The sequence below is a fragment of the Coregonus lavaretus genome (assembly GCF_964263955.1).
Source record: "Coregonus lavaretus genome assembly, chromosome: 28".
Taxonomy (NCBI): Eukaryota; Metazoa; Chordata; class Actinopteri; order Salmoniformes; family Salmonidae; genus Coregonus; species Coregonus lavaretus.
In genome coordinates, this window is record NC_140015.1 from 41,414,053 (window position 1) to 41,437,524 (window position 23,472).

At 41.9% G+C, this 23,472-nt stretch overlaps 1 pseudogene across 1 annotated transcript in view; it reads right to left on the reverse strand.

Annotated features, from left to right (window-relative positions):
• Window positions 1-23,472, reverse strand: part of LOC311103728 (intraflagellar transport protein 70A-like) — a 30,112-nt pseudogene that overhangs the window by 6,033 nt on the left and 607 nt on the right. Inside the window, exons 3-13 of the transcript in view lie at window positions 22,378-22,586; window positions 17,678-17,734; window positions 15,675-15,810; window positions 15,394-15,498; window positions 13,725-13,853; window positions 11,365-11,414; window positions 10,820-10,972; window positions 7,957-8,022; window positions 7,729-7,782; window positions 3,477-3,542; window positions 1,411-1,487 (exon numbers count right to left, since the gene is read on the reverse strand). The product of the transcript in view is annotated as an intraflagellar transport protein 70A-like (transcript). The remainder of the gene's footprint in view (window positions 1-1,410; window positions 1,488-3,476; window positions 3,543-7,728; window positions 7,783-7,956; window positions 8,023-10,819; window positions 10,973-11,364; window positions 11,415-13,724; window positions 13,854-15,393; window positions 15,499-15,674; window positions 15,811-17,677; window positions 17,735-22,377; window positions 22,587-23,472) is intronic.

The following is a 23,472-nucleotide window of genomic DNA, read 5'->3' on the forward strand; positions in this document are numbered from 1 at the left end:
TTATTGATGTCCTTTAGTAGTGGTTTCTTTACAGCAATTTGACCATGAAGGCCTGATTCACGCAGTCTCCTCTGAACAGTTGATGTTGAGATGTGTCTGTTACTTGAACTCTGTGAAGCATTTATTTGGTCTGCAATCTGAGGTGCAGTTAACTCTAATGAACTTATCCTCTGCAGCAGAGGTAACTCTGGATCTTCCATTCCTGTGGCGGTCCTCATGAGAGCCAGTTTCATCATAACACTTGATGGTTTTTGCGACTGCACTTGAAGAAACTTTCAAAGTTCTTTACATTTTCTGGATTGACTGACCTTCATGTCTTAAAGTAATGATGGACTGTCGTTTCTCTTTGCTTATTTGAGCTGTTCTTGCCATAATATGGACTTGGTCTTTTACCAAATAGGGCTATCTTCTGTATACCCCCCCTAACTTGTCACAACACAACTGATTGGCTCAAACGCATTAAGAAGGAAAGAAATTCCACAAATTAACTTTTAAGAAGGCACACCTGTTAATTAAAATGCATTCCAGGTGACTACCTCATGAAGCTGGTTGAGAGAATGCCAATAGTGTGCAAAGCTGTCATCAAAGCAAAGGATGTCTATTTGAAGAATCTCAAATATACAATATATTTTGATTTGTTGAACACTTTTTTGGTTACTACATGACTCCATATGTGTTATTTCATAGTTTTGATGTCTTCACTATTATTCTTCAATGTAAAAAATAGTAAAAATAAAGAAAAACCCTGGAATGAGTAGGTGTGTCCAAACGTTTGACTGGTACTGTACCTACAGGATAGGACAACAGTTATATACCAATAGATCTTAGCCTGGGCCATCAGCACTGGGATGTACCTACAGGATAGGACAACAGTTATATACCTGTAGATCTTAGCCTGGGTCATCAGCACTGGGATGTACCTACAGGATAGGACAACAGTTATATACCAGTAGATCTTAGCCAGGGCCATCAGCACTGGGATGTACCTACAGGATAGGACAACAGTTATATACCTGTAGATCTTAGCCTGGGTCATCAGCACTGGGATGTACCTACAGGATAGGACAACAGTTATATACCAGTAGATCTTAGCCAGGGCCATCAGCACTGGGATGTACCTACAGGATAGGACAACAGTTATATACCAGTAGATCTTAGCCTGGGTGAGGTCAAGTCACCAATATGGAAGTAGTGGTAATGTACCATTCAGCCAATCAGAAAGGGAGAAGGGCCAGACCAGCCACTGATCAGGAAGAATAATGGACCAAACTGACCAACCAGCAGAGTAGGTGAGGTAAGCCACCAATCAGGGAAGAGAAAGGTGAGGTAAGCCACCAATCAGGGAAGAGAAAGGTGAGGTAAGCCACCAATCAGACAGGAGAATACTCAGTAGGGGCAGGGTCTACTCACTTCTCCACCATCTCATCGTAGTCCTGGAGGGTCTTCTTCAAGGCTTCGTTATCACGGGCTAGCCTGGCTTCCTGCACCTTAGAGACAAAGATTACACACAGGTTACGGGCTAGCCTGGCTTCCTGTAGTTGACTGTGGACAAACAGGGTTTGGACTGGATGCTTTATTATTGCAATTGAATGCATGTTGTTCTCTCCAATAATAACACACAGTGGCGCCCCGCCATTCAGGGCAGAGAGGTCAAACATTCAAGCCCCTTGGATGCTGCCATAGAGTTACGTTAGAAGTGCCCATCCAAGAAGGCTCAAGGTCATTGGCCACAGATAAAATGATGTCAAATCACGTTCTGTCTACTGTAGCTTTGATTGGACTGATCATGTCAACATCATACTTTCAAAATCTTAAGCTAGCAAGCTAGCAGTCATCATCATGAATCAAGTCGACAATCTACTGCCAAATCCTTTTCAATCCTTGTCATATGAAGAGAAATTATAGATAAAACGTATCGGTGCTCATCGGCCATTGAACATAAACATTACACAACAAGTTGGAAATCGCAAATTCAACAATGAGTGGTTTGGAAGTGGAGTGGGTGTGTGGTCCAAGTCTGGGTTTAAGGGTCTCTTCTCCAAGCTTAAAAGGATAAACATTCAACATTGGCCATGCTGTCAATCCAGCATGACTTCTGCCACATTCAAGACAACTGGGAACTCGGAAAAAAACTAGCTCTGATTGGGAAAAAAATATGTTTTGAACGGTTCATCCAACTCGGAATTGCAAGTCAGGAACTCGGGCCTCTTTCTAGAGCTCCGACCTGGAGATCACTAATGTCATAATTCGACCTTGATTTTTCAGAGTTCAAGGTTGTCTTGAAAGCACCATAAATCCAGAGAATGCCAGACTTGACAAAGGTTGATGACAAAATTTGCCCACGAAGGACCGCCACGCCACCTTCCTGTTCAAGTGAGCACAGCACAACAAAGTGAGTCCAAAAATGTATTGTATGCTGCTGCGTAAATGATGTAATATGCCAGGGAGATATGTATATTGTAGCTAAGAAAGTAATACTAAGTGTAAGTTGTGTAGTAAGCTGTTAGTAGCCCATGTGCCTCACTAACAAAGTTAGTTAGACTACGTCCGTCCTAGCTCGCTCATTAATGTCTTTATCGAAATTATGGATTGCCTCTTATCCGCTCGTCGTCCCCTTACGCCATAGTTTGGACATCTCAATTGTCAGTAGAAACCACATTTGTTTAAGCAAGTCAGCCATATCAGCTATGTTTTTTTAAAGGCAGTAAATGAGGCTGAATGAACTGTTTCGCTGCCAGACAAGGCCCCGCTGATAGCCAGGTGTAGCAGTGGTAAGGTGTTGGGACTGCTGTTGGGACTCTGCTTTATGTAGGCCCTAACAGTTTGTGGGCACCGTTTGTCACCGTTATAGTGCAATTAATGTATTGTTTAGTGTTGTGTTGTGGCTTTGCTGGCATGCTACAAAAAAATATATTTTTTAGTTTGCCCCACCAGGATTTATATGCTAAAATCACCACTGATAACACAGAATAGTCTATCACTCTATCCTGAACAGTTAAGGGGAAAACTTGACTGATAGCTGAGAGGAACAATATAAAGCTATTAAAGGTTCAACAGCTCCAATGTGACCAGATCAGAAAAATGACTGGGCTGTAGAAGGCTTGGAAAAGGTAAGTGTGCATCCCAAATGGCACCCTATTCTCATAGGGCTCTACTCAAAAGTAGTGCACCATATAGGGAATACACTCTTAGAAAAAAAGGGGCTATCTAGAACCTAAAAGGGTTCTTCGGCCGTCCCCATAGGAGAACCCTTTGAAGAACCCTTTTTGGTTCCAGGTAGAACCCTTTTGAGTTCCATGTAGAACCCTTTCCACAGAGGGTACTACATGGAACCCCAACAAGTTCTACCTGGAACCAAAAAGGGTTCTCCTATAGGGACAGCCGAAGAACCAGAATAAACAGACAACATCAACAGGATAACAGGATAAACAGACAACATAGGATGACAGAAAGAGAGGAGACTGGAAGAACGTAACCTGTTTGGCCAGCTTGCGTAGTTGATCTGTCAACTTGGCGTTCATCTCATCAAACTTCCTGAAGGCCTGCGATGGTCAAACACAACAGAGACGTGATCAGAGACAGGGATATATACCTCAGAGTGAACAAACAGCAGCAACAATGACACAGGACTTTAAACACTCTGTATTATAGAGGACTGGTTCATTACATTACTCGAACATTCAGGTCATTGGCTAAAACATGAAACACAAATATATGTGTGTAGTAGTGGTGTGTTTAATGCTACTGAAGGTTGATGCTAGTATAGGGTGATTAGTACTAGTAGGGAGTAGGTAGTATAGGGTGATTAGTACTAGTAGGGAGTAGGTAGTATAGGGTGATTAGTACTAGTAGGGAGTAGGTAGTATAGGGTGATTAGTACTAGTAGGGAGTAGGTAGTATAGGGTGATTAGTACTAGGCAGTAGGTAGTATAGGGTGATTAGTACTAGTAGGGAGTAGGTAGTATAGGGTGATTAGTACTAGTAGGGAGTAGGTAGTATAGGGTGATTAGTACTAGTAGGGAGTAGGTAGTATAGGGTGATTAGTACTAGTTGGGAGTAGGTAGTATAGGGTGATTAGTACTAGTAGGGAGTAGGTAGTATAGGGTGATTAGTACTAGTAGGGAGTAGGTAGTATAGGGTGATTAGTACTAGTAGGCAGTAGGTAGTATAGGGTGATTAGTACTAGTAGGGAGTAGGTAGTATAGGGTGATTAGTACTAGTAGGGAGTAGGTAGTATAGGGTGATTAGTACTAGTAGGGAGTAGGTAGTATAGGGTGATTAGTACTAGTAGGGAGTAGGTAGTATAGGGTGATTAGTACTAGTAGGGAGTAGGTAGTATAGGGTGATTAGTACTAGGGAGTAGGTAGTATAGGGTGATTAGTACTAGGGAGTAGGTAGTATAGGGTGATTAGTACTAGTAGGGAGTAGGTAGTATAGGGTGATTAGTACTAGTAGGGAGTAGGTAGTATAGGGTGATTAGTACTAGTAGGGAGTAGGTAGTATAGGGTGATTAGTACTAGTAGGGAGTAGGTAGTATAGGGTGATTAGTACTAGTAGGGAGTAGGTAGTATAGGGTGATTAGTACTAGGGAGTAGGTAGTATAGGGTGATTAGTACTAGGGAGTAGGTAGTATAGGGTGATTAGTACTAGGGAGTAGGTAGTATAGGGTGATTAGTACTAGGGAGTAGGTAGTATAGGGTGATTAGTACTAGTAGGGAGTAGGTAGTATAGGGTGATTAGTACTAGTAGGGAGTAGGTAGTATAGGGTGATTAGTACTAGGGAGTAGGTAGTATAGGGTGATTAGTACTAGGGAGTAGGTAGTATAGGGTGATTAGTACTAGTAGGGAGTAGGTAGTATAGGGTGATTAGTACTAGTAGGGAGTAGGTAGTATAGGGTGATTAGTACTAGTAGGGAGTAGGTAGTATAGGGTGATTAGTACTAGGGAGTAGGTAGTATAGGGTGATTAGTACTAGGGAGTAGGTAGTATAGGGTGATTAGTACTAGTAGGGAGTAGGTAGTATAGGGTGATTAGTACTAGTAGGGAGTAGGTAGTATAGGGTGATTAGTACTAGGGAGTAGGTAGTATAGGGTGATTAGTACTAGGGAGTAGGTAGTATAGGGTGATTAGTACTAGGGAGTAGGTAGTACAGGGTGATTAGTACTAGTAGGGAGTAGGTAGTATAGGGTGATTAGTACTAGTAGGGAGTAGGTAGTATAGGGTGATTAGTACTAGTAGGGAGTAGGTAGTATAGGGTGATTAGTACTAGGGAGTAGGTAGTATAGGGTGATTAGTACTAGTAGGGAGTATAGGGTGATTAGTACTAGGGAGTAGGTAGTATAGGGTGATTAGTACTAGGGAGTAGGTAGTATAGGGTGATTAGTACTAGGGAGTAGGTAGTATAGGGTGATTAGTACTAGTAGGGAGTAGGTAGTATAGGGTGATTAGTACTAGTATGGAGTAGGTAGTATAGGGTGATTAGTACTAGTAGGGAGTAGGTAGTATAGGGTGATTAGTACTAGGGAGTAGGTAGTATAGGGTGATTAGTACCAGGGAGTAGGTAGTATAGGGTGATTAGTACTAGTAGGGAGTAGGTAGTATAGGGTGATTAGTACTAGTAGGGAGTAGGTAGTATAGGGTGATTAGTACTAGTAGGGAGTAGGTAGTATAGGGTGATTAGTACTAGTAGGGAGTAGGTAGTATAGGGTGATTAGTACTAGGGAGTAGGTAGTATAGGGTGATTAGTACTAGGGAGTAGGTAGTATAGGGTGATTAGTACTAGGGAGTAGGTAGTATAGGGTGATTAGTACTAGTAGGGAGTAGGTAGTATAGGGTGATTAGTACTAGTAGGGAGTAGGTAGTATAGGGTGATTAGTACTAGTAGGGAGTAGGTAGTATAGGGTGATTAGTACTAGTAGGGAGTAGGTAGTATAGGGTGATTAGTACTAGGCAGTAGGTAGTATAGGGTGATTAGTACTAGTAGGCAGTAGGTAGTATAGGGTGATTAGTACTAGTAGGGAGTAGGTAGTATAGGGTGATTAGTACTAGTAGGGAGTAGGTAGTATAGGGTGATTAGTACTAGTAGGGAGTAGGTAGTATAGGGTGATTAGTACTAGTAGGGAGTAGGTAGTATAGGGTGATTAGTACTAGTAGGGAGTAGGTAGTATAGGGTGATTAGTACTAGTAGGGAGTAGGTAGTATAGGGTGATTAGTACTAGTAGGGAGTAGGTAGTATAGGGTGATTAGTACTAGTAGGGAGTAGGTAGTATAGGGTGATTAGTACTAGTAGGGAGTAGGTAGTATAGGGTGATTAGTACTAGGGAGTAGGTAGTATAGGGTGATTAGTACTAGTAGGGAGTAGGTAGTATAGGGTGATTAGTACTAGTAGGGAGTAGGTAGTATAGGGTGATTAGTACTAGGGAGTAGGTAGTATAGGGTGATTATTATTAGGGAGTAGGTAGTATAGGGTGATTAGTACTAGTAGGGAGTAGGTAGTATAGGGTGATTAGTACTAGTAGGGAGTAGGTAGTATAGGGTGACTAGTACTAGTAGGCAGTAGGTAGTATAGGGTGACTAGTACTAGTAGGGAGTAGGTAGTATAGGGTGATTAGTACTAGTAGGGAGTAGGTAGTATAGGGCGATTAGTACTAGTAGGGAGTAGGTAGTATAGGGTGATTAGTACTAGTAGGGAGTAGGTAGTATAGGGTGATTAGTACTAGTAGGGAGTAGGTAGTATAGGGTGATTAGTACTAGTAGGGAGTAGGTAGTATAGGGTGATTAGTACTAGTAGGGAGTAGGTAGTATATGGTGATTAGTACTAGGCAGTAGGTAGTATAGGGTGATTAGTACTAGTAGGGAGTAGGTAGTATATGGTGATTAGTACTAGTAGGGAGTAGGTAGTATATGGTGATTAGTACTAGGCAGTAGGTAGTATAGGGTGATTAGTACTAGTAGGGAGTAGGTAGTATAGGGTGATTAGTATTAGGGAGTAGGTAGTATAGGGTGATTAGTACTAGGGAGTAGGTAGTATATGGTGATTAGTACTAGTAGGGAGTAGGTAGTATAGGGTGATTAGTACTAGTAGGGAGTAGGTAGTATAGGGTGATTAGTACTAGGGAGTAGGTAGTATAGGGTGATTAGTACTAGGGAGTAGGTAGTATAGGGTGATTAGTACTAGTAGGGAGTAGGTAGTATAGGGTGACTAGTACTAGTAGGGAGTAGGTAGTATAGGGCGATTAGTACTAGTAGGGAGTAGGTAGTATAGGGTGATTAGTACTAGGGAGTAGGTAGTATAGGGTGATTAGTACTAGTAGGGAGTAGGTAGTATATGGTGATTAGTACTAGGGAGTAGGTAGTATAGGGTGATTAGTACTAGGGAGTAGGTAGTATAGGGTGATTAGTACTAGTAGGGAGTAGGTAGTATAGGGTGATTAGTACTAGGGAGTAGGTAGTATAGGGTGATTAGTACTAGGGAGTAGGTAGTATAGGGTGATTAGTACTAGTAGGGAGTAGGTAGTATAGGGTGATTAGTACTAGTAGGGAGTAGGTAGTATAGGGTGATTAGTACTAGTAGGGAGTAGGTAGTATAGGGTGATTAGTACTAGTAGGGAGTAGGTAGTATAGGGTGATTAGTACTAGTAGGGAGTAGGTAGTATAGGGTGATTAGTACTAGTAGGCAGTAGGGAGTACAGGGTGTAAATGGTGTGTAGTAGAGTGTTTTTTTGTTACCTCCTCTGGAGCTGTCTGGCAGGTCAACATGGCGTCCAGAAACTCATACAGATACTGGAACACAGAGAGGACAGAGATAAATGGTTTAATAACATAGCAGGAGAAACTGGACCAGAAAATGAATTGGGGATGTGTGACAAGAACAGGAGAACTATCCCTAGTTACTGACTGTAGGGATGTAGCATGAAAAGAAAGGACAATGAAAGGCAAGGGACCTGTGTTATTTACCGGGGTGAGGAACTTGTAGGTGAGGTGTGCATTCTCTGCCATCACATCAGCAGCCAGGTCAAAATACTGAGAGAGAGAGAGAGTCCAGCAGAGACATTAACACCATTTTAATTTGCCCGCGTCCCAAATGGCACCCTATTCCCTTTATAGTGCACTACTTTTTACCAGGAAATATCATCCCTATATAGGGGCTCTGGTCTAAATCAGCGCACTATAAAGGGAACAGGGTGCCATTTGGGACGCAAAACAAGTCTTTGGTCTCCAGAACAGCAGGACAGCAGCACGGTCGGTCTTCATTAAAACGCATGATGGAAAGGTTGATCTTCTAAATGCTTACTAAATGTAGAACACAGCATGGAACACCTCTGACAAGATTTCTTTACAACAGGGATGCATTTATTTATGGAAACAATGGTTTATATTTCACATGTGTGTGGAGGTGGTGTGAAAACCTACCTTGTATTGGAGGTTTATATCAGCAGTAGTAGAGTATACTAAGGCACAGTATATTATAGTAGACATAGAGTAGAATAGTATACTAAGGTACAGTAGAGTATAGTATACTAAGGTACAGTAGAGTATAGTATACTAAGGTACAGCAGAGTATAGTATACTAAGGTACAGTAGAGTATAGTATACATACAGTAGTATAGTATGCTAAGGCACAGTATATTATAGTAGACATATAGTATAGTATACTAAGGTACAGTAGAGTATAGTATACTAAGGTACAGTAGAGTATAGTATACATACAGTAGTAGAGTATGCTAAGGCACAGTATATTATAGTAGACATAGAGTATAGTATACTAAGGTACAGTAGAGTATAGTATACATACAGTAGTAGAGTATACTAAGGTACAGTAGAGTATAGTAGATATACAGTAGTAGAGTATACTAAGGTACAGTAGAGTATAGTATACATACAGTAGTAGAGTATACTAAGGTACATTAGATATAAAAAGTATTTTAAAAAATAAAAAAAATAATGTATGCACTCACTAACTGTAAGTCGCTCTGGATAAGAGCGTCTGCTAAATGACTAAAATGTAAATGTAAATGTAGATATACAGTAGTAGAGTATGCTAAGGCACAGTATATTATAGTAGACATAGAGTATAGTATACTAAGGTACAGTAGAGTATAGTATACATACAGTAGTAGAGTATACTAAGGTACATTAGATATACAGTAGTAGAGTATGCTAAGGCACAGTATATTATAGTAGACATAGAGTATAGTATACTAAGGTACAGTAGAGTGTAGTATACATACAGTAGTAGAGTATACTAAGGTACATTAGATATACAGTAGTAGAGTATGCTAAGGCACAGTATATTATAGTAGACATAGAGTATAGTATACTAAGGTACAGTAGAGTATAGTATACATACAGTAGTATAGTATACTAAGGCACAGTAGAGTATAGTATACCAAGGTACAGTAGAGTATAGTATACTAAGGTACAGTAGAGTATAGTATACATACAGTAGTAGAGTATGCTAAGGCACAGTATATTATAGTAGACATAGAGTATAGTATACTAAGGTACAGTAGAGTATAGTATACATACAGTAGTAGAGTATACTAAGGTACAGTAGAGTATAGTAGATATACAGTAGTAGAGTATACTAAGGTACAGTAGAGTATAGTATACATACAGTAGTAGAGTATACTAAGGTACAGTAGAGTATAGTATACATACATTAGTAGAGTATACTAAGGTACATTAGATATACAGTAGTAGAGTATGCTAAGGCACAGTATATTATAGTATACATATAGTATAGTATACTAAGGTACAGTAGAGTATAGTATACATACAGTAGTAGAGTATACTAAGGTACATTAGAGTATAGTATACATACAGTAGTAGAGTATACTAAGGTACAGTAGAGTATAGTATACATACAGTAGTAGAGTATACTAAGGTACATTAGATATACAGTAGTAGAGAATGCTAAGGCACAGTATATTATAGTAGACATAGAGTATAGTATACTAAGGTACAGTAGAGTATAGTATACATACAGTAGTAGAGTATACTAAGGTACATTAGATATACAGTAGTAGAGTATGCTAAGGCACAGTATATTATAGTAGACATAGAGTATAGTATACTAAGGTACAGTAGAGTATAGTATACATACAGTAGTATAGTATACTAAGGTACAGTAGAGTATAGTAGATATACAGTTGTAGAGTATAGTATATATACAGTAGTATACTAAGGTACAGTAGAGTATATATACAGTAGTATAGCATAGTAGTGTATAGTAAATATACACTAGTAGAGTATAGTAAATATACAGTACTAGAGTACAGTAGATATAAAGTCGTATAGTATAGAAGACTATAGTAAATATACAGTAGTAGAGTATACTAAGGTACAGTAGAGTATAGTAGATATACAGTAGTAGAGCATAGTAGTGTATAGTAGATATAAAGTATAGTATAGTAGATTATAGTAAATATACAGTAGTATAGTATATATACAGTAGTATTGTATTGTATAGTAGACATACAGTAGTAGAGTATAGTAGATATACAGTGGTATAGTATAGTATATATAGTAGAGTACTGTAGAGTGTCCTACCTAGTATTTGCAGTAGAGCAGCAGCAGTAGAGTAAATTATAATAGTAGAGGTATAATAGTATATCACAGTATATTAGTATAATATAGTACAGTATAATAGTATAGTATAATAAGTATAATAATATAGTAGAGTACAGCAGAATGCCCTACCTCATGTTTGCAGTATAGTAGCAGCATTAGAGTATAGTATAATATTGTATAGTATAATATAGTAGAGTACAGTATAATAGTATAGTATAATATAGTAGAGTACAGCAGAATGCCCTACCTCATATTTGCAGTATAGTAGCAGCAGGTTTCCGAAGGTGACTGGGGGAAAGGGGATCTGCTGCAGGAGGAAGGCTAGTTTCTCAAAACCCTCCGATGGCTTCTTATCCATGTTCATCAGGGCCTGGTTGTGGAGCGTCACTGGGTCCAGCTCCTAGAATACAATAGATATTTCATTGTCCATTGGTTAGAAGGAGAATGTTTCTGGTGCCTTTCCCAACACCCCCAGACACACACACACACGTTGACAGGCCCAGGGTCAGCCTCAGGGCAGCGCCCATGGATGGACATGCACAGTTTTTGAGCTAGTACTTGCTCAAGGACACACACACACACGTTCCAACAGCTTTCTGTCTGACAGAGTGCTCCCGTTCCCCTGATCCCCGTCAGTGTGTGTGTGTTGATGTAGATGGCCACTAGAGGGCAGCACCCTCTGAGCCACAGATAGAGATATACGTTACAGCAGCACTGTCTCCAACCTACATGTGTGGTAGGGCTGACAGAAGTAGACACACACAAGTACACACACACACACACAGACAGTACCTCCTCTGATCTGGGCGGCATGTCAGTCAAGGCCTCCTGAGCTGCATCACCTGGAGACAGACAGATAGACAGAGAGGTGAGACCTAGAGTTGCAACTTGCAAAACTATGGTACCTTTCTGGTAAAATAATGGTACTCGATGGCAGCCTTGTATACTATGTGGAATGATAGCACAAACAGTTCTGGTACCTGGGCTAGTGCCAGCCTGGTATACTATGAGCACTGACAGTTTATCAGCTGGTACTCTATGCCAGCCTGGTATACTATGACTATGACAGTTTATCAGCTGGTACTCTATGCCAGCCTGGTATACTATGAGCACTGACAGTTTATCAGCTGGTACTCTATGCCAGCCTGGTATACTATGAGCACTGACAGTTTATCAGCTGGTACTCTATGCCAGCCTGGTATACTATGAGCACTGACAGTTTATCAGCTGGTACTCTATGCCAGCCTGGTATACTATGAGCACTGACAGTTTATCAGCTGGTACTCTATGCCAGCCTGGTATACTATGAGCACTGACAGTTTATCAGCTGGTACTCTATGCCAGCCTGGTATACTATGAGCACTGACAGTTTATCAGCTGGTACTCTATGCCAGCCTGGTATACTATGAGCACTGACAGTTTATCAGCTGGTACTCTATGCCAGCCTGGTATACTATGAGCACTGACAGTTTATCAGCTGGTACTCTATGCCAGCCTGGTATACTATGACTATGACAGTTTATCAGCTGGTACTCTATGCCAGCCTGGTATACTATGAGCACTGACAGTTTATCAGCTGGTACTCTATGCCAGCCTGGTATACTATGAGCACTGACAGTTTATCAGCTGGTACTCTATGCCAGCCTGGTATACTATGAGCACTGACAGTTTATCAGCTGGTACTCTATGCCAGCCTGGTATACTATGAGCACTGACAGTTTATCAGCTGGTACTCTATGCCAGCCTGGTATACTATGAGCACTGACAGTTTTTCAGCTGGTACTCTATGCCAGCCTGGTATACTATGAGCACTGACAGTTTATCAGCTGGTACTCTATGCCAGCCTGGTATACTATGAGCACTGACAGTTTATCAGCTGGTACTCTATGCCAGCCTGGTATACTATGAGCACTGACAGTTTATCAGCTGGTACTCTATGCCAGCCTGGTATACTATGAGCACTGACAGTTTTTCAGCTGGTACTCTATGCCAGCCTGGTATACTATGAGCACTGACAGTTTTTCAGCTGGTACTCTATGCCAGCCTGGTATACTATGAGCACTGACAGTTTATCAGCTGGTACTCTATGCCAGCCTGGTATACTATGAGCACTGACAGTTTTTCAGCTGGTACTCTATGCCAGCCTGGTATACTATGAGCACTGACAGTTTATCAGCTGGTACTCTATGCCAGCCTGGTATACTATGAGCACTGACAGTTTTTCAGCTGGTACTCTATGCCAGCCTGGTATACTATGAGCACTGACAGTTTTTCAGCTGGTACTCTATGCCAGCCTGGTATACTATGAGCACTGACAGTTTATCAGCTGGTACTCTATGCCAGCCTGGTATACTATGAGCACTGACAGTTTTTCAGCTGGTACTCTATGCCAGCCTGGTATACTATGAGCACTGACCGTTTTTCAGCTGGTACTCTATGCCAGCCTGGTATACTATGAGCACTGACAGTTTTTCAGCTGGTACTCTATGCCAGCCTGGTATACTATGAGCACTGACAGTTTTTCAGCTGGTACTCTATGCCAGCCTGGTATACTATGAGCACTGACAGTTTTTCAGCTGGTACTCTATGCCAGCCTGGTATACTATGACTATGTCACCTGGACAGGACACTAGTCTATCTCCTGTTTCTGTAGTGAGACAGCTTGATGTACAGTACACCCCCTGGACAGGACACTAGTCTATCTCCTGTTTCTGTAGTGAGACAGCTTGATGTACAGTACACCCCCTGGACAGGACACTAGTCTATCTCCTGTTTCTGTAGTGAGGCAGCTTGATGTACAGTACACCCCCTGGACAGGACACTAGTCTATCTCCTGTTTCTGTAGTGAGACAGCTTGATGTACAGTACACCCCCTGGACAGGACACTAGTCTATCTCCTGTTTCTGTAGTGAGACAGCTTGATGTACAGTACACCCCCTGGACAGGACACTATTCTATCTCCTGTTTCTGTAGTGAGACAGCTTGATGTACAGTACACCCCCTGGACAGGACACTAGTCTATCGCAGGGCCTTAGACACCAATCTATCTCCTTAATGCTGAGAGCCAAGCAGAGACACATCTGGTCCCATTTTGACTCGGCCAGGGATTGAACTCTCAACCTTCTAACCACAAGGCTACTGAGTGTACTCACAGTTTTTGAGCTGGTATTCTATAGCAGCCTTGAGGTTGAAGCCTTCTATGAGGGCAGTCTCATGTAGGATCAGGGTGTTGCCCACACTTCTCACGTCGATGCCCTCTGTCGTCATGCCAACGCTCAGCTCTGGACGAGAGAACACACCGGACGGTCAGGGGGAAACATGGATGAGAAGAAGGAGGGACACTAAGTGAAAATCACAACACAGTGATCAGGTATCTAACTAAACAGGTGTGCTGACCTTTTGACATGTGATCAGGTATCTAACTAAACAGGTGTGCTGACCTTTAGAGATGTGATCAGGTATCTAACTAAACAGGTGTGATGACATTTTGACATGTGATCAGGTATCTAACTAAACAGGTGTGCTGGCCTTTAGAAATGTGATCAGGTATCTAACTAAACAGGTGTGCTGGCCTTTAGAGATGTGATCAGGTATATAACTAAACAGGTGTGCTGACCTTTAGAGATGTGATCAGGTATCTAACTAAACAGGTGTGCTGACCTTGTGATCAGGTATCTAACTAAACAGGTGTGCTGGCCTTGTGATCAGGTATCTAACTAAACAGGTGTGCTGGCCTTGTGATCAGGTATCTAACTAAACAGGTGTGCTGGCCTTGTGATCAGGTATCTAACTAAACAGGTGTGCTGGCCATGTGATCAGGTATCTAACTAAACAGGTGTGCTGGCCTTGTGATCAGGTACCTAACTAAACAGGTGTGCTGGCCTTGTGATCAGGTATCTAACTAAACAGGTGTGCTGGCCTTGTGATCAGGTATCTAACTAAACAGGTGTGCTGGCCTTGTGATCAGGTATCTAACTAAACAGGTGTGCTGGCCTTGTGATCAGGTATCTAACTAAACAGGTGTGCTGGCCTTGTGATCAGGTATCTAACTAAACAGGTGTGCTGGCCTTGTGATCAGGTATCTAACTAAACAGATGTGCTAGCCTTGTGATCAGGTATCTAACTAAACAGGTGTGCTGACATTTTGACATGTGATCAGGTATCTAACTAAACAGGTGTGCTGGCCTTTAGAGATGTGATCAGGTATCTAACTAAACAGGTGTGCTGACCTTTTGACATGTGATCAGGTATCTAACTAAACAGGTGTGCTGACCTTTAGAGATGTGATCAGGTATCTAACTAAACAGGTGTGCTGGCCTTGTGATCAGGTATCTAACTAAACAGGTGTGCTGACCTTTAGAGATGTGATCAGGTATCTAACTAAACAGGTGTGCTGGCCTTTAGAGATGTGATCAGGTATCTAACTAAACAGGTGTGCTGACCTTTGGAGATGTGATCAGGTATCTAACTAAACAGGTGTGCTGGCCTTTAGAGATGTGATCAGGTATCTAACTAAACAGGTGTGCTGGCCTTGTGATCAGGCATCTAACTAAACAGGTGTGCTGGTCTTTAGAGATGTGATCAGGTATCTAACTAAACAGGTGTGCTGGCCTTGTGATCAGGTATCTAACTAAACAGGTGTGCTGACCTTTAGAGATATGATCAGGTATCTAACTAAACAGGTGTGCTGGTCTTTAGAGATATGATCAGGTATCTAACTAAACAGGTGTGCTGGTCTTTAGAGATATGATCAGGTATCTAACTAAACAGGTGTGCTGGCCTTGTGATCAGGTATCTAACTAAACAGGTGACCCGTTTTACCTGGATGCTCCCTGATCCCTCTCTCGATGATCTCTCCGATGAATTTGAGGGCCTGAGCATACTGTTTCATGCTATAGTAGCACAGACCTATGTTGTAGGACAGGTCTGAGACAGGAAGGAAGAGAGAGAGGGAGGGAGGAGGGAGATAGGGAGCGGGAGAGGGAGGAGGGAGGGAGAGAGAGGAGAGGGAAGAGGGAGGAGGGAGAGAGAGATTCAGCAACTTTCAAGAGACTTTTAGGATATCCAAAAGGTCAAAAGGTTTCCTTTGTGTGTGCAGTTACCTGGTTGGTATCCCAGCACCTGCATGGCAGACATGAACTTCTTGCAGGCCTCCTCGTACTCCCCCTCCTTGTAGAGTAGACAGCCCATGTCCACCTCATAGTCTGGGTCGTCCTGGGGAAGCTGCTCTACCAATGTCTGACAGGGAGAGGGTTCATGAAGGGGTTATAAGAGGTCATAAAGCGTTATAGGGAGTCGTAAGGGCATATTCATGGAGAAAAGGAGTTATAAGGGGTTACAAGGGGTTATATTAATTTCTCCTGACCGCAAAAAGTAACCACCAGGTACATGTTTTTGGTCTTTAGTTCTGGTTCTAGTCATGGTTCTAGTTATGGTTCTAGTCATGGTTCTAGTCATGGCCAAGTCCAGTATATGTCCAATACTAGTAGCTACAGTGAGGGAAAAAAGTATTTGATCCCCTGCTGATTTTGCGCGTTTGCCCACTGACAAAGAAATGATCAGTCTATAATTTGAATGGTAGGTTTATTTGAACAGTGAGAGACAGAATAACAACAAAACAATCCAGAAAAACGCATGTCAAAAATGTTATAAATTGATTTGTATTTTAATGAGGGAAATAAGTATTTGACCCCCTCTCAATCAGAAAGATTTCTGGCTCCCAGGTGTCTTTTATTCAGGTAACGAGCTGAGATTAGGAGCACACTCTTAAAGGGAGTGTTCCTAATCTCAGCTTGTTACCTGCATAAAAGACACCTGTCCACAAAAGCAATCAATCAATCAGATTCCAAACTCTCCACCATGGCCAAGACCAAAGAGCTCTCCAAGGATGTCAGGGACAAGATTGTAGACCTACACAAGGCTGGAATGGGCTACAAGACCATCGCCAAGCAACTTGGTGAGAAGGTGACAACAGTTGGTGCGATTATTCGTAAATGGAAGAAACGCAAAAGAACTGTCAATCTCCCTCGGCCTGGGGCATCATGCAAGATCTCACCTCGTGGAGTTGCAATGATCATGAGAACGGTGAGGAATCAGCCCAGAACTACACGGGAGGATCTTGTCAATGATCTCAAGGCAGCTGGGACCATAGTCACCAAGAAAACAATTGGTAACACACTACGCCGTGAAGGACTGAAATCCTGCAGCGCCCGCAAGGTCCCCCTGCTCAAGAAAGCACATATACAGGCCCGTCTGAAGTTTGCCAATGAACATCTGAATGATTCAGAGGAGAACTGGGTGAAAGTGTTGTGGTCAGATGAGACCAAAATCGAGCTCTTTGGCATCAACTCAACTCGCCGTGTTTGGAGGAGGAGGAATGCTGCCTATGACCCCAAGAACACCATCCCCACCGTCAAACATGGAGGTGGAAACATTATGCTTTGGGGGTGTTTTTCTGCTAAGGGGACAGGACAACTTCACCACATCAAAGGGACGATGGACGGGGCCATGTACCGTCAAATCTTGGGTGAGAACCTCCTTCCCTCAGCCAGGGCATTGAAAATGGGTTGTGGATGGGTATTCCAGTATGACAATGACCCAAAACACACGGCCAAGGCAACAAAGGAGTGGCTCAAGAAGAAGCACATTAAGGTCCTGGAGTGGCCTAGCCAGTCTCCAGACCTTAATCCCATAGAAAATCTGTGGAGGGAGCTGAAGATTCGAATTGCCAAACGTCAGCCTCGAAACCTTAATGACTTGGAGAAGATCTGCAAAGAGGAGTGGGACAAAATCCCTCCTGAGATGTGTGCAAACCTGGTGGCCAACTACAAGAAACGTCTGACATCTGTGATTGCCAACAAGGGTTTTGCCACCAAGTACTAGGTCATGTTTTGCAGAGGGGTCAAATACTTATTTCCCTCATTAAAATGCAAATCAATTTATAACATTTTTGACATGCGTTTTTCTGGATTTTTTTGTTGTTATTCTGTCTCTCACTGTTCAAAGAAACCTACCATTAAAATTATAGACTGATCATGTCTTTGTCAGTGGGCAAACGTACAAATTCAGCAGGGGATCAAATACTTTTTTCCCTCACTGTACTAACCTTCGCTCCAGAGTACTCCTCTTCTCCGTATTTGATGGCTGCCTGCAGTTTGATCATCTGTGGGAGAGATGGACAGAACATGGGTCAGAAGAGAGAAAAGAACCAAGAGAATATAATTATATCTCAGTGTGGATAACTCTACCTGGTGGGGCTGGTAGTAAACATTATAACTCTACCTGGTGGGGCTGGTAGTAAACATTATAACTCTACCTGGTGGGGCTGGTAGTAAACATTATAACTCTACCTGGTGGGGCTGGTAGTAAACATTATAACTCTACCTGGTGGGGCTGGTAGTAAACATTATAACTCTACCTGGTGGGGCTGGTAGTAAACATTATAACTCTACCTGGTGGGGCTGGTAGTAAACATTATAACTAACTGCTGTTTTTTTTTTTTTTTTTAGATCAGCTTAATATTGCAGATAGATTGTATCAATTGTATCTTCTATCAATGTAATTGTCTGCATCACTTCCAATCCCCCATGTTTTTTATATACAGTGGGGGAAAACAGTTTTTAGTCAGCCACCAATTGTGCAAGTTCTCCCACTTAAAAAAATGAGAGAGGCCTGTAATTTTCATCATAGGTACACGTCAACTATGACAGACAAATTGAGAATTTTTTTCCAGAAAATCACATTGCAGCAACAGTGTGTGAAAACCTTGTGAAGACTTACAGAAACTGTTTGACCTGTGTCATTGCCAACAAAGGGTATATAACAAAGTATTGAGAAACTTTTGTTATTGACCAAATACTTATTTTCCACCATAATTTGCAAATAAAGTCATAAAAAATCCTACAATGTGATTTTCTGGATTTTTTCCCCTCATTTTGTCTGTCATAGTTGACGTGTACCTATGATGAAAATTACAGGCCTCTCTCATCTTTTTAAGTGGGAGAACTTGCACAATTGGTGGCTGACTAAATACTTTTTTCCCCACTGTATCTAGATCCTCTATGAGGCTGTGGAGGAATTCTAGTTGTGGATTTAAAAGAAAACATGAATCATCAGCGTACAATGACACCTTTGTTTTTAAGCCCTGAATTTCTAATCCTCTGATATTATTGTTGGATCTGATTTTAATAGCTAACATCTCGATGGCCACAATAAATAGATATGCCGATAGTGGACAACCTTGTTTCACTCCTCTTGACAGTTTAAAACTTTCTGAGAAATAGCCATTATTTACTATTTTACACCTAGGGTTACTATACATGATTTTGACCCATTTTATAAGAGATTCTCCACAATTGAAATGCTCCAGGCATTTATACAGTGGGGGAAAAAAGTATTTAGTCAGCCACCAATTGTGCAAGTTCTCCCACTTAAAAAGATGAGAGAGGCCTGTAATTTTCATTATAGGTACACGTCAACTATGACAGACAAATTTTTTTTCTCCAATGAGATTTTTTTTCTCCAGAAAATCACATTGTAGGATTTTTAATGAATTTATTTGCTAATTATGGTGGAAAATAAGTATTTGGTCACCTACAAACAAGCAAGATTTCTGGCTCTCACAGACCTGTAACTTCTTCTTTAAGAGGCTCCTCTGTCCTCCACTCGTTACCTGTATTAATGGCACCTGTTTGAACTTGTTATCAGTATAAAAGACACCTGTCCACAACCTCAAACAGTCACACTCCAAACTCCACTATGGCCAAGACCAAAGAGCTGTCAAAAGACACCAGAAACAAAATTGTAGACCTGCACCAGGCTGGGAAGACTGAATCTGCAATAGGTAAGCAGCTTGGTTTGAAGAAATCAACTGTGGGAGCAATTATTAGGAAATGGAAGACATACAAGACCACTGATAATCTCCCTCGATCTGGGGCTCCACGCAAGATCTCACCCCGTGGGGTCAAAATGATCACAAGAACGGTGAGCAAAAATCCCAGAACCACACGGGGGGACCTACTGAATGACCTGCAGAGAGCTGGGACCAAAGTAACAAAGCCTACCATCAGTAACACACTACGCCGCCAGGGACTCAAATCCTGCAGTGCCAGACGTGTCCCCCTGCTTAAGCCAGTACATGTCCAGGCCCGTCTGAAGTTTGCTAGAGTGCATTTGGATGATCCAGAAGAGGATTGGGAGAATGTCATATGGTCAGATGAAACCAAAATATAACTTTCTGGTAAAAACTCAACTCGTCGTGTTTGGAGGACAAAGAATGCTGAGTTGCATCCAAAGAACACCATACCTACTGTGAAGCATGGGGGTGGAAACATCATGCTTTGGGGCTGTTTTTCTGCAAAGGGACCAGGACGACTGATCCGTGTAAAGGAAAGAATGAATGGGGCCATGTATCGTGAGATTTTGAGTGAAAACCTCCTTCCATCAGCAAGGGCATTGAAGATGAAACGTGGCTGGGTCTTTCAGCATGACAATGATCCCAAACACACCGCCCGGGCAACGAAGGAGTGGCTTCGTAAGAAGCATTTCAAGGTCCTGGAGTGGCCTAGCCAGTCTCCAGATGTCAACCCCATAGAAAATCTTTGGAGGGAGTTGAAAGTCTGTGTTGCCCAGCGACAGCCCCAAAACATCACTGCTCTAGAGGAGATCTGCATGGAGGAATGGGCCAAAATACCAGCAACAGTGTGTGAAAACCTTGTGAAGACTTACAGAAAACGTTTGACCTGTGTCATTGCCAACAAAGGGTATATAACAAAGTATTGAGAAACTTTTGTTATTGACCAAATACTTATTTTCCACCATAATTTGCAAATAAATTCATAAAAAATCCTACAATGTGATTTTCTGGATTTTTTTTCCTCATTTTGTCTGTCATAGTTGACGTGTACCTATGATGAAAATTACAGGCCTCTCTCATCTTTTTAAGTGGGAGAACTTGCACAATTGGTGGCTGACTAAATACTTTTTTTCCCCACTGTATATAAACCCCAGTCGTACTTTATCAAATGCCTTTTCGAAGTCTACTATGAATAGCAGGCCTGGTTTCCCATATTTTCCATAGTGTTCTATTGTTTCCAATACTTGCCTTATATTATCTCCAATGTATCTTCCATGTAAAAAAACCTGTCTGATTAGAATGAATAATATCCGACAATACCTTTTTAATTCTATGCGCTATGCACTTTGCTAGAATTTTGACTGGAGACTTTAACAGAATATTTTTTAATCCCTCACAAAAGATTGAAATGACAGGCTACTATGACATTGCCAAACTGAGAATCTGAGATCAATAAAAACGACCTTGTCTTGATAGACCTTGTATCAATAGCCTAGGCCTAGGTGTGTGGAGACACACATCAAATCAAATCAAATTTTATTGGTCACATGCGCCGAATACAACAGGTGCAGACATTACAGTGAAATGCTTACTTACAGCCCTTAACCAACAGTGCATTTATTTTAAACAAAAAAAGTAAGAATAGAACAACAACAACAACAAAAAAGTGTTGAGAAAAAAAAGAGCAGAAGTAAAATAAAGTGACAGTAGGGAGGCTATATATACAGGGGGGTACCGTTGCAGAGTCAATGTGCGGGGGCACCGGCTAGTTGAGGTAGTTGAGGTAATATGTACATGTGGGTAGAGTTAAAGTGACTATGCATAAATACTTAACAGGGTAGCAGCAGCGTAAAAAGGATGGGGTGGGGGGGCAGTGCAAATAGTCTGGGTAGCCATGATTAGCTGTTCAGGAGTCTTATGTTGTACAATATGAGGAAATTAGTCCTAAAAAAGCTTTCCAGTTTCACTGACTCACCCAATGATGCAGCTCACTCACTGGTGATGGCCGATGCGCTAGTGCCAAAAGCCTCTCTCTCTCTCTCGTTCTACTTTGTAAAACAATGCTGTTCGCTCAATAGGCCTATTTGGAAGTTGATAATGTATTTGGTAGCCTACAGCATAGTCTTCTCTTTTCAGCAGGATCCGTTTTCTTTCCAACCTGTGTTTTCCCGCGATTGTATTTGAAATACTGCATGCTGTTTACTGACTGATTTGCCACGTGTTGCCTTGTGATGGGGCTACACATAATCCACAGCTAGGCTTTAAAAAAAGTAACTATTGATCCTCTGTGGCTAAATTATAGGCCTACTCCTAGTGTAATATTCGGAATTATTTAATTTCTTTCTGAACAGACAGCAGTAATTCTATAACTTTGGCAAATGTATTTCAATTTATCAGGGGTTCTACGGTACCTCCAGCACCCTTCCCATTGCTATGATTCTATAAGGAAATAAATGAGTGCAACGCTGGAGAGATGAGAGTTGCAGACTCATGTCTATCATAGCAGAGAGAGGGAGAGAGATCATAGAAAGTGAATGTCCCTCTAGTCCTGTGAGAGATGCAGGCTTTCTTCTCTCTCTCACCACAGCAATGGCCACACGTTGGTCTATATTGGCTACAATGTTGCGCAAACCATAAACCCGGGCCAGCGCAACACTAATCAATTCTTAGAATATCAGACACGTTTTCACATTACTTTTTTTTTTACGGGGCAGGAGAATTACAGAGGAGTCAACTTGAATGAACTCTGCTTGCTTTTATTAGAATTGTTAAATTGCAAACAGTGAAAATTATGTTTCATGCCACGAGAGGTACCGGATCCTGGCAAATGGGTTCCGGAACAAAACAGTCCAAAACTGAGAGGTGCCGGATCCTCGCGTCATGATCCGGCTCAAATGAAAACACTGATTATAACTCTACCTTGGTATTCTAACTGAATGTAGGAACTGTACCTTGGTGTGGCTGGTAGGGTTGTCCAGTAGAAAGGTAGCCTTCATGGCATCGGGGTAGGCACAGGCCCCGTACAGAGACTGGGCGTAATACAGCTTGTACTCCTCCACCTCGGGTGTAGCTGGGTCAGCTGCTCATAGCACTCTGCTGCGTTGGTAAAGTCCTGCATGTGGTAGTAGCAGTACCCCAGCAGAGACAGGGCTGCCCGCGACTGGGAGGAGGAGGAGGAGGAGGAGGAGGATAACAAGTTCAGCACTATAGGGCGATTGACAGTTAAAAAGGCAAATGTTCCTGCGTTCCATGAGACTGCATTCACGGTAAACGCTGCATTCTATCGGCTCAATCGGAAATTCCCTTTACATTTTCAAGAACGCTATAGCGCTGAACTTCGCCGATACGGATTGAATCGAGCCCTAGATGTATTGTCCAATGAGATAGCCTGAGGGACAGTCTGTTTGTGCTATCATGACAACCCCTTGTCACTCATTGGCATGCTAAACATTGGCTTGGTGATGACAGCAATGGAGTTGGCAAGAGCATAAACAGATCTGGGACAAGGCTATAGAAGGAGACAACAGATCTGGGACCAGACTATAGAAGGAGACAACAGATCTGGGACCAGGCTATAGAAGGAGACAACAGATCAGTATGAAAAATGTATGCACTCACTAACTGTAAGTCGCTCTGGATATGAGCATCTGCTAAAATGACTCAAATGTAAAAAATCTGGGACCAGGCTGCCAGTGATGTACACGAATGTCCAATGGATGTGTCTTCTGCTTTATCCCAACCCCTCCGAGCAAGCAGATATGGGTGGTTATCAGACATGGTGGTGTGTTGTGGATCTTAGGGATCCTCTCTAAACATAGCAAGATCTGTAGTATCACAATAATATTATGTGTGTCAGTCGGGTGGACTTTGCCAGATTTGACTATGAACTACTCGCAAATGCAGCATAGCAAATATGCACGTGGATCAGAACTGACTAGGAACAATCTACCTAGAAACTACAACGTATTGAATGAACAGTTCAATACATCTATCAGGTGAAGGTGTGTGTGCAGTGCACTGATGTCAATGAGTCACCTTTACAGGAA